Source organism: Poecile atricapillus, chromosome 2 (assembly GCF_030490865.1).
Source record: "Poecile atricapillus isolate bPoeAtr1 chromosome 2, bPoeAtr1.hap1, whole genome shotgun sequence".
Lineage (NCBI taxonomy): Eukaryota > Metazoa > Chordata > Aves > Passeriformes > Paridae > Poecile > Poecile atricapillus.
The window spans coordinates 109,189,228-109,204,844 of record NC_081250.1 but is presented as its reverse complement, the minus strand read 5'-3'; the positions used below and the strand labels follow the sequence as shown (position 1 = coordinate 109,204,844).

The window sequence follows — 15,617 nt, the reverse complement described above, 5'->3', positions numbered from 1 at the left end:
GTGAAGTATGATTTAGCCTACACCTATGCAACTACATAAAATAAGGTCAGGGCACAGTCAGAAATACAGTACAGTACTGTACCAGGATTGTTGCAGTCTTTTATTGTTATCACACTCCTTAACATTGTTTTGACACATGCCAGATGATGCCTGGATGTGGTTTGTGGGACAGCGCTTGTCAGGAGCTATTTCCATTAGCCAGCCTGAACACTGTGACATTTCATTCTGAGAGGAGCACACACAAAATTCTTGGTTGAAAATAATTTGTCTTAGGAAAATATTAGTCTCAAGGATCACATTCATACTGCACCTACTCTAAGCATCTGCTCATGGCCACTACTGCTAAGAGAATCCTGGAATAGACCTGATTAGGTCACTAAATTAGTTTTTAAGAACTTTTGTGTGTCTGTACATGTGTGTATACACGCACAGAATTTGACAGACACATACATACCCCCAAAAATGCAAAGGAACACTTTCAGTAAGTTTTCTAAGATCATAAATTTGGAAGGTCAGCAATAGTAGAATTTTCTAGAGGTTAAAAATATTCCATCCAGAGTTCAAATTAAAAATTGAAACAGAAAGTCAATGGCTACAAACTAACAATCTCAGAAAACTAAGTCCTCATTCCTGATCTATTATTGGCCAGAAGAAAAGAGTAAACCAATGCATTCATATAATATGCCTTTTTTATCCCTGTCCCCCACTGAGTAAATGATAGTTAAGCACACTTAAACATAATATCTGGAAAGAAAATGAGAATTTTTTACTGGTTAATTTGAAGTGTAGCTCTCTGATTAATTTTAGTGCAGTTATTCCCTAAGAAACTAGTTTATTAGGAGAGGCTGTAAGTGCTACACTTCTTCCCTAGATGTTGTCTTTTATACATTTTCAGATATTTTCCATTACTGTTTTTCAGAAAAGGAATAAAGCACTCTTATCACCAAATCTGTGTACTTTGGGATCTACACCCTAGGGATTTTTCATGAACTTTAAAAAAATTATTTTTAAGGAGCTGAGCCAGGAAAACAGAGACACAAGGTATTGATATTAAATTACATTGAAAAAAAAAACATAAATAGTTTTTACATTTCTGCTTATACTGAATATTTTTATGTTTCAACACAGTGTGTATGTTCCTTTTTGTGGAAAGGGCCTTATAGCTGGAATCCTGAGCTCAGGCTGAGGATATTCCATGATAAAATGTTTTATCCTTCTTGTGTAGCAAGAAAGCAGCCATTCTGTCTTAGTTAAATCTAAATGTCAATGATCACGACTGTTTGTGCCCAGATTTTCTGCCATCCCTGTTAATTGTGTACAGAGAGATCGACATTTGGCACCTAAATTTGCAGATATGGCCAGCAACACTTTGAGAGGATGTCAGGTACTCTTTAGGTGACTGTTCTTGCAGCACTGTAACAACTGTAAGCAGGAACAACCATAAGTTTCAAAACCTGCCAAGATTTTATCACCCTATGACCACGTTTAATTTTTTATTTTTTTTATTTTTTTAGTCCTCTCCTCCCCCACTCCTCCTTAAAAAAACTAGAGATTCTTTGACTGTTCTGAAAACCTGACACTTCTTTGTCTGCTCTTCCAAAGGGAGGGCTCTTTTACACTGTATTCATCTTCAAGCTGGGACTGCCAATTATAGCTCCACCTGGGCTCAGGAATAAAAGATGTCAGACTGCAGCCTTTGTCCTTTTTTGACTGCTTTATACTGCTATTACATTGATTGCTCTTTGTTTCCCTGCAAATGGGGTTTTACAATTGCAGTCCACCTCCTTCCCTCCTTCTACCACACTCCCTACTCCTTGTTACAAGCTTTTTCTTCTTTCCTTTTCTTCATATTTTTTGTCCCCACTTCTGCTAATAATTTTTTGGTAGATGTTGAGTTTTGATAAGAATCAGTCACCTAGCTCTGAACCACTTCTTTATGAGATTTTGAACCACACTTAGAGACCAGCAAAGTTAAGTCAGCAGAGGGATCAATACAGACATATCTCTATTCAAGAATAATTCCGCACCCTATGTCTCATTTACACCTTGTGATTATGACTGTTTTTAATATGTTTTTTATCTCCAGTTTAGAGACCTGATGTGTATTCTTATGAATTAAAGGTGGATCCCTGCCTTTTTGTGGCTTGTTCACATCTGTCCAGAGAGCAGAGCAGGAAACCTTTAGCCAACAATGCCAATACAACACTATAAAGATTAATAGGGTACCTGAAAAGCAACAAGGACTTTGAGTGATTTCAAGGATTCCAAAGACTCAAGAAATCAATTTCAGTGAAAATGTCCTTGCTAATTTAGTACCTGATAGTATTTGACACCTCTGTGCTCCAGTAAGAACACTGAGAAATATAAAGATTTCTGTGCATGCCTTTTGCAATCAAGATTGTAAATGAAAATTAATGCTAGCTAAATCCATACAGGCAGAAAGATAAAGAATACCCTTCTAATACCTATCTATTAAAAATAAAAGTTAGCTCTATTATAATTTTCACATCTAGCAAAAAGAAATAAATCAGTAAAGGAAAATAAATTATGGACACTGGCTAAGTAAGAGTGGAACATTGTCGATTTTGTCAGAACTGCTGCAGCATTGCCTTAGCCCTGAAGAACCATGTGAGGCTGCTGGGGGAAAAAGTCCACAACTCCTCCTGACATGAGACAATTTAAATGTTAGTTGACTTGATCTTTTCATTGTTTCATTGCACATTAACAAAAACACCAGTTCATGCTAGATGCTCAAAATAGGATAAAAGCAATCCATAAAATAAAATCTCTCCTCTGATGATGTTGTAGGTATTAAAATTCTGTTTATAGTGAGGGTTTTTATATGTCCTAATTACATGTTGGAACTAACTATTGTCAATTCTGGCATGCTGAAAGAGCCTTAATGATGACATTATAGTTTGAATAGAATTTTTAAGCAGATCTAACATAAAAAGATGTGTAATTAATCAAATTTTAAGTTTACTTTATATAGGAATAAAGGCCTGCTATAGCTTTCCCTGAGATTATTGCAATCTTTTTGATGCAAACAAGGTCTAGATCTATGAGCTTCCAAAAACAAAATGGGAAAGTATATTACAGACATCTAAGAGGGCTGCAGAAGTAACAAAATACCTAATAAGGGACATATTCCTTCCAGTATCTATTAAAGGTATTATACCCTCTTATTTTTTCTAGGAAATATATTTCATCAGCACTAGCAAACTCATTATCCACATCCCATTACTAGTGTGACAAACAATTTGCACATAGAGGAATAACACAAAAGCAAGCAGATGAGGAGGGTTGAAGGGAGAGTGATGTGATACACACTTGGATGTCGGATGACATAAACCAGATGTGTAAAGGTTCTTTTGTCAACCAGTTGCAGCCTTCACATTGCTTTATTTCTTCTGGGAAAAACAAAAGGTAGCATGCTGGACTTTTCTTTTTTCAATTTCAGGTTTGTTGAGAGAAAAGATAAGTATTTCACAGAAATCTGATACTCTTTGCATGGATTGTATGCACAGGCATTTGGTGTGTAAGAACATATATTCTCTTTACACACATATACACCACAGGACCTACATATAAAAGTATAAAGATGTATGTACAGGCACACTTGACCAGCAGCACACACCAGTTTAAAATGTAGCAAACATTACTCTGCAAGGAAAGAGAAAACTGCTGACCCTCAAGGCTTATAAACACTGTGATCCTTAGCTGCATACCTAAACAAATGTTTTATGTTTTAAGGCTAGCTATGCATAGTTCAAGTTAAAGCTTTAGGTTTTATGTTTGGATCGTACCTACAGTCCAGCTCTCCCCTTGTGTCTAGTCTTGTGTGAATAATGCAGGTTAATCACCGAGGCACACAGCAGTGTGGGAGGACAAGGCAAAGCAGAGAGCAACCCCAGCTCCCCTCTCTCATCCCTGCTGGCTGTGCTCTTCACTTGTGTGCATTGCCTGGCTTGTGCTATGGCAAGCTGCACCCTCATTTAAATAAAATGTGTCTAATGAGTGAGTCTCACAGATCCATTTTATATTTGGTATGTTCACTGGCCTCATCTGTGCTGATAAAAGTTTGTGAAAAACTCGTTAAAAGGAAGAGAAAAAGAAAATCAAGGTAGGCAGAATTAATAGCTGTTGTGCTATATGAATGGTGCCAGAAGCGGCCCTTAAAATACAATTACAAGCTAAAACTCAGAAAGAAAATTCTCAAGCAGATACAACAAATGTACAGGGAGGTCATTTGTGCTATTCAAATAACCATCACATTGAAATGTCGTTGCCAGAAAAGTGGCATTTTCAACAAAAACATCTGCTTCCTATGAGTCGTCCGGGTAACATCCATGGAAAATTCGGAGAAAATGTATCTGAAGCAGAGGTGTGGGAGTTAAAATCTCTGTGTTCATTGTTGAATTTGCCACCATGTTCACACAGGACCTCGAACACATTGCTAAATGTTGCTAAGCTAGCGGGTCTTCATCAGCTAAATAAACACACTAAAAGGTAGTAGAGTTAAAATAGAGCTGATCTCACTGAATACATCAGGAACCTGTTCTGGATTAGAAATATCAACCCACCTTCTGCCACCTAATTTATAGCCATTAATGCTCATGATGTATTTCACAGTTCTTAGATAAATAGGCAGACATGGAAAAAGGGCCACTCAAAGACCATGTTTTACTGTGCTTTGTGCTGATGACTCATTATTTTTCTGGGAAAGAAGGTCACTGCCTCTTGAATCATCAGCAAAATGGCAGTAAATTCTGATTTCAGACTGTGTACAGTGCCTGGGGGGAGAAAGAAAAGAAAGTAGAGAGCATTTTACAGATGATTCCTGAGAATTTTTTCCATCAGACTTTTCTCCACATTTTTATTGAGCACAGGCAGGAGGAGAACCTGTTCTATCTGTGAAAAAGGCCAAAGACATAGCCCTTGTACCTTGTCACTTAAAATTTATTGGCAGAGATCTTCTAGAGGCCATAAACTTCTTTTCAGAAAACCTCAGCATCAGCACTTGTTTCTAGGTGTCCATGTGGTTTCTGTAGCTTCTTGTCAGTCTCTTTTACTGCTGCTCCAGTTTATCTGAGGTGTGTGAGGCTGGGAAGACCAAATCTCCATGAAGGACCCATTCTGGACACTATGGCTCTAAATAAATGGGAGATTTAAGTAAATGGGAGATGCTGTGAAAAGTAACTGACGCTGAGGAGTAATATTTTCATCACTGTAGATAAGCTAGGCATAAAAAAAAGGTCACAATCTAATCTAGGTTTTATACCTGGCCTTGGAAAATTAGCCTGTTCTATTATTCCATTTCTTTTTATTTCTCCATTTTACTGGAATTTTTAACCATCAGGGCTTTCTTTAAAAAGTATGAAAAGTAATTGCATCAAAACTGAACCCTTAGTTGTTAAAAAAATAGTGCATTTTGATCTATATTATGTTATTATTCTATAATGTTCAAAATGATGACATTTTAAAGTTCCCTGCATCAAAGTATCAAGTATCAAGAGGCATACTTATCTATAGGTTGAAGTAAGTTCAGAAACCTGCATTTCTTCCATCTGGAAGCCCTCTTGAAACAAAATGTATATATGTCATTGGTAGCAACAAAGCTTTTATTTATTTTTTTTTTTTTTCCAAGTGCCTTGGAGTTTTAATAGATCAATAGGTATTTTTTTTATTATTATTTTCCAAAAAAACAAAAACAAAAACAAAAAACAGAAGCTTTCTTCTCTGCTGGTTTCAGGTTCCCTAAACTAAATTTTTAACATAGCCAAAGCAGGAATTGGACACTTCAAAAACCTGATATCTTTGTCTGTAGAAAGAATTGTTGTTGGCACTCCTTAGTGCTTAGTTGTCATTAGTTCCTACAGTTTGTTCCTGGGCTTCGAGCCTTAGCAGTCAAACCAGTCTTTTAAGTCCAGGAGATTCACAACCCTGAACCAGAATCTGACCTAATGAATCCCCCCTCAAGTATTTGCTAAGCACTGGCTAAATTTAATACAGTCTTCTCTTTTCTGTGTATTTTTGCAGGCAGATGCCTTTGGAATTAGACCAACACATTCATCCAGAAAACAAACTAATGTCAGGCCAGCATGAATTATTAGACAGCAGTTCCAAACTTATTACAAAGGGCAGTTACATCAAAAAAAATTTAGGTTTGCTTTTGTGATTTTTTTTTGGATTTAGAGGGTAGGTTACTAATTTCACTTCACCCCCTGCTTAGCAACTGTGAAAACAAAATATGTCATAAAATGGCATACTTAGCCTCAACATTGCTAAATTGTAAACTGAACATAAGTGGCACATTCATCATGTTTTTGAAAGCATTCACTGCTCTCCCTCACCCTATGTTTTCCCACCTACCAGCACTCCTCAGGGCAGAGGCCAGACCACTGTGAAAGATAAGAGTGGGAAAAAAACACTGTGGAGATGGAGCCCTGAGGAAGAGAGATGACAGACTGCATAGCACAGCCACAATGGTAACTTTGGGATGGGAAGGTGGAATCACATGTCAAGCCCACAGATTTTTATCCACTTTTGTATGAATCAGAGTTGTGCTGAAAACTGCCTGATTTGTGTTCTCTTTGCCTGTGAACTCTGATTGGAGTTTATATGCAAATTGTGTTCTGTTCTTAGCTAAGGTTTTTAGTAGCAAGAGGAAAAAGTCAAAAGTTTATAACTTTGCACAGCATATCTTCTAGATTAAAAGGCAGACTTTTTTGAAATTCAATCCAAAATATCTAAAAGAAAAGATTTACACAGAAGCTGTCTATTTTTCCTGTGATGGGGAAGTTCAGACCCACCAATTGAAAGACTTTTGTATGGAGGTGCTTTCCAATTATTTATCTTGCTATGATACAGAAGTAGGAATCAACTTAATTCCTGTTCAGTACTGTCATTTCAAACTGTATGTAAATGTAAATTTTACATGTAAAATGTAATGTAAAGCAGGATTGGGGAACTACTGACCAGAGCTTGATGAAACCAATAATACTCTTGGCTGATAACCAGACTGAAAATGCAAACCAAAGAGGAGGTAAAATTTTGCTTTCTAGGAAGAAAGTAAGTTCCACCAACTTTCTTGTATCATCACCAGAGACTGGACACCATCAAAAAGGAACAGGAGAGCAGCACTTCAACACCTGCCTGCAAGGCAGGGTGTGGTTAGGTGTGTGTGCTCATGAGAGAAGCAGACAACTATTGTACATCTGTCTGCCACAAAGGTGTCTTCAACATCAACACCATCATGGTTTGCTTCAAATCCAGTACCAAAAGGCTTTGTTATAAGTTTTTAAGAATTTGGAGGATTTGTATAAAGACTGATTGAAAATAAATGTACATCTCTTTTAAATGAACTAGGAAAAGGTTCCGTTTCATGGAATGGAAAGGCAGGGGGGATCATGAAAGAAGGGCACATGATGGATAAAATGAGAGTATGGAAGGCCATTTTAGGGCTTGAACTTACCCTGGAAGTTTGGAGAACCATATCTTGTGCAGACTCGTCCACATTGCCTGTTGGGAATGATATAGCCAAGTCTGATTTTTCTACTGGAAAGTGCTGACTAGCAGGGAACATGCAGGCTATTAGGAATCTAGACAATTAGTAATCTCTGCTTGAGCTCATTCTCTGGTTTGGTTTTGCATAGCATTATGATTTATAATTTATAATGTTGCAAAACACACAGCCCAGAGTAATGCTCATTACTCCTAGAGATTTCCCTTCCAACTTTAAAAGTACAGAGTGCACATGAGATACTGTGCTTTGTTTCTTTCATAGTCTGGCAATGCTGTAATACTAAATATTATTAGATGTGGTAGTAAGTCAAGAAACCCTGGAGATAATACAATAATCCTAAAAAATATTACAAATTTTACATACTCATATTATTTTTTTCCTATGCAGAGAAAGGTTTCTTCTCCTTTAAGTGTGAGGTTTCTCTAAGAAAGATACTGTTCAAATCAAGGCTTGATGCTGGTCCACTGGCGTTTCCTATGCAAATCTGACAAAATGTGAGGGAATGAGGAGCTAGCATTAGGACAAAATTAGAGTGGGCAGGATATACTCCCAGCTCCAGGCAGCAAGACTTGACCCGCAAGAATGTTGGAAAGAATCTCACTTATTCATCTCAAATGATCTCAGCTAAGATTTCTGGTGTGTGTGTCTGTATACATGGACATGTGAGCCTCTGTTTATTTATTTTCAAATAATCTGTCAGAATCAGGTGCTGCAAAAAGAATTTTAAATTATTTTTCTGTATGGAAGGAGATGAAAAATGTTCATGGTTTTTCTTTTCTTGGAGGCTTTTCAAGATGCTACCCCTAAAACACTTCCCTTTTATGAACTGAAACCAAAGTGGGTCATTTGGCTTGTAAGAGACATCATTATATTGAGCTGTGTGCTAATTAGTTCACTTTCACTGATTATCATTAATACCTGTGGCTGTATGATTCACATAGGCCAATAATATGCACATAAAACCAAGAGAATGCAGATAAAAAACTTAGAGTGACTTAAAAAAGATTAAACACAAGCTGCAAATATGGAAACATAAGAGAACTGAAATGAAAAACCGACATATTAAACATCAAATTTAAATCTGCTTTACAGAGGGATTAAATGCTCACTGTGGACTGTGAGAGAATCCATTTCTAATGGTGAATTTGTATCAGTCCACAGGGAACCCTATCAAGGCACAGCTGACTAATGACTATCATTTTCACTTGATTTCATTAGTATTTAAGTTATAGCATGAAGTACATTCCCTTCGGTGCCCTGAAAGTTAGTGATTTACATACATTTGCTGTGAAGCTTTTGCTTTGACTAATATAAAAATGATTTGCTAGTAGAGAGTGTATTCTTTCTCATGCCTACCCATGTCCACTCATTCAAATACAAATGTTAACTTTTCAAATCATTAGTCACAACACAGTTCAGAGACATGTTATAATAAAAATCAAATAATTCTGTCAACCTGAAATCATTCTGTCTTTCTGGGTAGGATATAAAACTCTTTGTTAGTCATCTTATAGTTGTTTGTTTCCAGATTTTTCTGTACAGTGTGTGCATGCAACATGTCTTTTTCCTCTGTAGTGTCCAAATCCACAGTTAGAGCAAAATATCATGACAAGCCTCAATTTATAGACAAGTGACCATATGTGTCTTTGTGACAATGCCTGTAAAAGAAATTCTGAATATCTGGTCAAGATGGGTAGCTTTTGAAAGAGATGGAAGAAAATGCTGAAAGTAAATGACTGCCTGAGTGTCCCTTGCTGGCACCTTACTCCTGGATTCCTCATCCAATTAAAAATAAAACCACTCATCCTCACCTCCAGTTTTTCCCATCTATTCTCTTGCCTCCCATTACTCAGACAATACCAGCTACCAAACTAGCTGCTTCTCATACATTTTTTCAGACTTTTCCACCTTTTTAGCTTTACTCATACCCCTCTCTTTTTCCTGCTACTCTTCATCTCCAGCTGCATTTTCAACTTCCTCTCATAAAATGACAAATAAAACAGGTACAAGCAGCACTACTTCAGTATTTTGCAGATAGCTCCAACTTTCTTCAGAATATTCTTTCCTTCTGAGCCTTTCTGTCCAAACCATGCACAGACACAGCACACAGTCACTGTTAAATAAACAATATTCTCTATTATTCTTAATAGAAAAGCCCAAACCCACTTTATACATGACACTAGCTTAATTATATGTTGCTCCTTTTTTTTTTTTTTTTTCATTTAATGAGGCTTTAGGAAAGCTTATAAAATATTATGCTTAGATAAGGGTATCTGTAAAACATCAGTTCTACATGCATAAAAAGTTCAGGAAACACTGAGCCTATAGTCATGTTCAGAGGCACAAAGGGATTAAATCAAAATACAGTTAAAAAAGGAGGCTTAAAAGTGCATGGTAAGATGGTTCATCAAATGAACAGAAAGAGGAAACAAAGGTTATGTGGAGAGGGAGCAAGGGGGTAACACACTGTGTTTGCCATGTATAATCACTTGTAAATCCTGGCCACACAGGAAAGGTCCATGCAAAAGACTTCTGATTTGTGTTAGTACCATCAATTATGAGTGTCAGGCAGACACCCCCATCAAAACTGGAATGCTGTAAACAGACACTGAGGTGAGCCCATGTGTCAGACAACTGACAGGCTAAACAGACACAGTGGAAAAGGGAAACAGAGGAAGGATTGCTATTCCTGTGTTGTACCTGGCCTCCTAAAATACTGAAACCTTATATAATTTATTAAAATCACTGAAATGTAAGACAGAAACAGGCTGCAAACCCACTGCTTCATATCCTTTATCCCTAGCTCACCAAATTTTTCCATCTTCTTTGATTTCCTCCTGTATTTTGATTTTATGTTTTTTTCATTAGTGGAACTACTCCAGGTTCAATTATTCCAGTAATGGAGCATGCATGAATCAAGAGTATGGTGAATGAAAATCTTCCTTGATTTTTTTGGGGATGAATGCATCAAGTCGAAATGGTCCTTTTTCCAGATCAGCTACTGCTTCTCTCCACTCTATATAACACTCCTCTGCTTCAGTGCTCTTGACAGAATATTGCTGCTTCAGCAAAAACTTTGAAGGTGAAAAAGTTAGTTCAAAGAATGTGGTGTGTATGATCATGTAGCCTCTAAGTGGAGGCGTAATGCTGAATTGGGGGGCTTCTGTGACTATTCTTCTCTCCCTACCAGTAGTCAGAATCTCCTGCTAACTCCTCTAAGCTTATGGAAACCATGATGCAGATTTATTTTTGTTTATGAAGGGGATGGGTCACAGAAAAATAATCAAAACAGGTTTTCAGCACTAGAAAGGCAAAAAGTGAAAGCTTTCAGTATATAGATAGCATACACTCCAGGGAAATTATGCTAGGCCTCCCAAAGTCGATGAAGAAAGCATTGTTTTGCCCAGTTGATATTGGCTTCTGAGAATACTCGCAGTCCAGCAGTTCCTTGTTTTGTTAAACACTCAAATCTTAATATACTATTTCACTAGAAGGTCATTAATTTCTAAATCCCAGTACAGATGAGACTTTTTTGTGCTGCAGAATTCATCTGAGACAGTAGTTCTGTCCATGTTTCTGTCTGCCAGCAAATGCCCTTTAGCAAATGACACTGCTTTCAAACACTGCATTTCCCTTTGAATTATTTGCAATACCACTGAGTGGTCTGCGGTTTGTTCTCTACCCCAACAATTCAGTTTCAAAACTAAAGTGCAATACTTTAGATTAAAAAGGAAGTCCCTGAAAATTAAGACTGCCAACATGTCATGCATTCTAAATCCTTTTGTAAATTCTGACCTAAAAAGAAAAATGTATTATTAGTTAAGAACAAAGAAATTTATTATTTTAGCCTACTGTTATTTTGCCAGTCCTTAAAAATAGATTTAAATGAACTGAAATCAAAGGAGTATGTGAAAATGATAATGGTTTTAGTGATTCGGTTCACAGTAGCTGTTGACTGCTCTTTGCATTTCAACTTTATCTATTGATAAGATAATTTGTGAGCAAGATATAAACTATTCTTGAGAGTGAAGATGTTGGTAAAGTGGAATACTGGTAGGATTTTATGAAAATGTAGCTGAAGGTTAACTGAAAGTATTTATCTCATTTCAATATCCATGATTAGCTGAAATTTTTACATCTCCATTACATTTAATCAGTTCTTTTTCTGCCTGTATGAAAGATCAGATTCAGGTTGAAGCTTGATATAGGAAATATTTTCCCCATTATCTGCAAATCAGAACATTATTGAAAGCGGCAATATATAAGAATAAGCACTGCCTGAAAGTGCCACTAGGGAGGATGAAAAACTAGCAAACAGAAAGGCTTTTTACACCTTAGAAGTCAAAACAGAGACTGAGCTTTTTCAGTGCCTGGTTCTGCTTAGTTTGTTCTAGACAGAATTACAGGAAGAATTTCATTCATTTGTAAAGGATGTTGAACAGCACAGCATGCTCTAAGTGGCTGAAAATGCTGCCTATTTATTTAAAATGTGATTAACACTCTGCAGACTCAGGCTATCCAAATCCTGATGATTAATTGAACCTCATGTAATTTTCTTATTGTATTTGCAATAAACCAGACTCTAAAATCTTACAGTAAAATACTTAGTCATTCTTACCTATACCTCAGCAAGTCTGTGATTCTTTGTAAGGGGATGCTGTAGCTAAAAGATTGTAGCTCATCCAGGCCAGGCTCAGTGAGGAAAGTACCCCTGGCTGAGAAAGTTTAGAAAATTTAGCATAACTTGAAAGTCTTGTTTCTTCATGAGATCTGGAGTAGTCTTGCTACTGGTATGGCACATATACAGATTCTGTCCAATTTCCTGGATTCATTTGAGTGGACCTCCCTTAAAACAGGTCTATCTTTTGAATATTCTGCTGCTCCCCACTGCTTAGGAACTTTATACTACTTTGGTTCTTGAATTCGTAGCCAGTCTATTGTAGGGTAGCTTAGAGTAAATTAATGGGTGAGAGTTCACCACTGCCAGTGGGAAAGTGACACACAATTATTTGGAGCTTTGGGCACCCATGGACACCATTCCTGTCAATTTAAAACAGAGGAGTCACAACAACACTTGAAAACCATGGCAGACTTAACCTTAACTGGGAGTTACTTTGATAACAGTATAAACTGATTCCTCAAAGAGTAGTATCACCTCTTTAGAGATAGCCCTTTCCTGTTCTCAGATAAACACACTTTCAAAAATTTTGGTGTGTTGCCACTGACAGTGCTCATGTGAATGACATCCACAGACCTTTGGCTGCTGTGACAATGGCACAAAGTATACAAAATCAAGTAATGCTTTATTCTACCAGACAGTAATAAGCATGTAATTATATTGTAATTAAAAAGCAATTATTTACTGGCAACTATTGAAGACGTCTTTAATGATAATTCTGAGTGTGACTACCATGTAATTTGTAGAGAGAAATAAGTGTGCAATTACCCTGTTAGTAACACAGCAATTACCAAATACATCCATGCATCTTTCTGTTTTCTGACATGGAGTTACCGACACCTGCAAAGTGTAAATTATGTGGCAACTACACATGCAGCTGCCAGGTGATGTACAGTAGAATGAAAAGATGGCAGATATCATTTCAGAATTAGGGTTTGATTCATTAATGTAAAACTGGTGTAACAGATTAAAGAACAGAGATCAAATCTGAAATAAGACGAAGTCACTGGAACCCACAGAGCTTGAGAGAGTTATAAATGTGCTGTGAATCAACCCCAAATCTTTGTGTAGAATTATGGGTACAATAAAATATATTGTCACAAGTCTGGAATTAGTGGTTAATCCCTTTCACGTGAACTGATTCTATCCTTTTCAAAAGAGAGAGTTTCTATTGTTTCTGTCTCAGGTTCCTATCACAGATGAGCAACAGAGACTTGCTGTACATGGAGTCTCATATGTCAGCTTCCCACCTCCCTCTTATGTCAGTATTCTAGTGACATTCCCAAATAATGGGTTTGACAGAAGGTGGGCTCAGAGAAGAGGAATTTACCAAGTGAGTGGGAAAGCAGAAGAAAAAGCCCCAAGGCAAGATATGTCATAAACATTTCAGAGAAAACACTAAATACAATATTTTGAAGCAAATGATGTGTCATTTTATGGCTGGTGTAGGCTACATGCATTCTTGTGACACAGACCCCCATTCTAACAAAGTTATTGTTTATTCCACATAAATACAGCCTTAGTCTTAGGCACGAGACTTGAAAATAGATCGACTACGTAGGTGCTCAAAGCTAAAGATACATTTATCTACACTAGCACACACATCATCTCAGTTTTTAAACCTGTGCATCTAAATCACATCCTGAACACCAGAAGATCCCTGCCAAATATTACACTAAAGCACATGCAGAGTTTAATTTTAAAAAGTCTTGGCAACTGAAAATTAGTATGAGCCCTAAGTGGTCAAAATGTTTGAATATCGGTCGAGTTTTATACAACAGCCTACAATAAAGAGCTGTGTTTGAGGCTTATTTATAAGTAATTTATCTAAAATGAAAAGAGTCTTTGTTTTCTTTAAAGAAAGAATGAAAGGAATAGAAAAATATAGGACTGCAAAACCCTTCTGAATCATAAATTCTAAACCCCAGAGAAGAAAGAAACTAATCCAGTGTGATGTGAGACAACACACTGCCATGCTGGAAAGATTTCTCTCTGTCTGTAGTTCACTTCACTTTCTTGGTCTGGGAAACCAAAGTTCAGCAACAAAACTAAGTGTGGCTATTATTCACTTAACCCTCAGATTTCATTTATTACTATCATATTACTTAAACTTTGCCATCTCATTTTATATGACTGCTAAATTTCTTCAGCAGTGCCAGAAAACAGACACTTAATATTTAGAGCAATTCATTTGATGTTCTGTCATCCATCAAGATTTACAGCAATACTGTCCCAAGATGCCTGAATCCTATATACAAAACACAAAGCCGTTGATTACAAAATAGGATGATGAAAGGGGGCTGGAGTGTCTTTCTAGAAAGTTGTGGATGAAAATGTGAGTCATCTTAAAGCACTTATTTTGAAGAGAAGCAGGATAAACCCTTCCTTTCACATCTCTGATAATTTAGAATAATATAGATAATTTAAGTTTTCTCCAACAGCTATACTGTGGGAATGCTGTAATCCTTCTTTGTCCACACATAGTGTTCCAGGGTGATTAATTGTTAATTGACAAATGTCAGTATACCCTGGAGCATATTTTGCTGAAAACATACAGCCAATGATGGCCATTAATTTTTTCTTCTTGTTTGCAAAATCTCAGTGAGAGGCATTCATGTCTCATAATTTATCCAAGGGTTTCTAGAGAACAATAGCTTGCATCCTAGATGCTGGCACTCTATTAAAACCTTGAATTAGGTATAAAGAAGGGTGAGTGTTTTGTCTGAAAGACTGGATTCCACTAAGACAGTGCCTCCACATAAATAGATGACTATTCATTTGTTCAGTTAGACATGTGCCTAAATGTGATGGAACTGAGACCAGAGGGTGATCTGGTCACAAGTACTCTGTGTCTGCTGCTGATGTAAATTAAAATCCCAGGAAAAAAAAAAAAAAAAAAAAAAAAAAAAAGAAATAAAAAACAAAGAAATAAAACTCTAAAAAACAACAACAGCAGAAAAAAAATACACCCAGAATAAAAACCCCAAAATACCAGCCTGGTTTATTGAACTGACTTCCTGCTGTTTTGTTACCAAAACAGCTAGAAAGACTATTAAGCCATGGTGTGGGCTTTTAATGACAATAGAGCTATTGCCTAGTTCCTGTCGCTTTGTTGTATCATTGTTACAGTCCAGTGGTTGCATTTCAGCTGCGGTGTTCCTGGAGTTGGTGTGGAGGCTGCTGCTTCTGCAAGCATCTATGAAAAAGAAAACCTCTTTTGCCAATAATGGATATTGTTGTAGCAGTATAAATGGAGAGGTCAAAGCCTGTGAACATGAAAACATGGTAGTACAAAACAAAAAAAAAAAAAACAAAAAAAAATAGAGGATCAAATTTGTTTTAGTTCTACATAACTCTTCTATGTGGGTTCATTATTTTTATAAAAAAAATTAGTCAAAACAGATGTGAATACAC

General features: G+C 36.7%; 1 long non-coding RNA gene across 1 annotated transcript in view; it reads right to left on the bottom strand.

The window, feature by feature from the left end:
* Positions 1–4,901: 4,901 nt before the first annotated feature.
* LOC131576644 (uncharacterized) overlaps positions 4,902–15,617 on the bottom strand; it is a 98,007-nt gene continuing 87,291 nt past the window's right edge. The window contains exons 4-5 of the long non-coding RNA XR_009277024.1: positions 7,475–7,521; positions 4,902–5,151 (exon numbers count right to left, since the gene is read on the bottom strand). This is a non-coding gene — a long non-coding RNA (uncharacterized LOC131576644). The remainder of the gene's footprint in view (positions 5,152–7,474; positions 7,522–15,617) is intronic.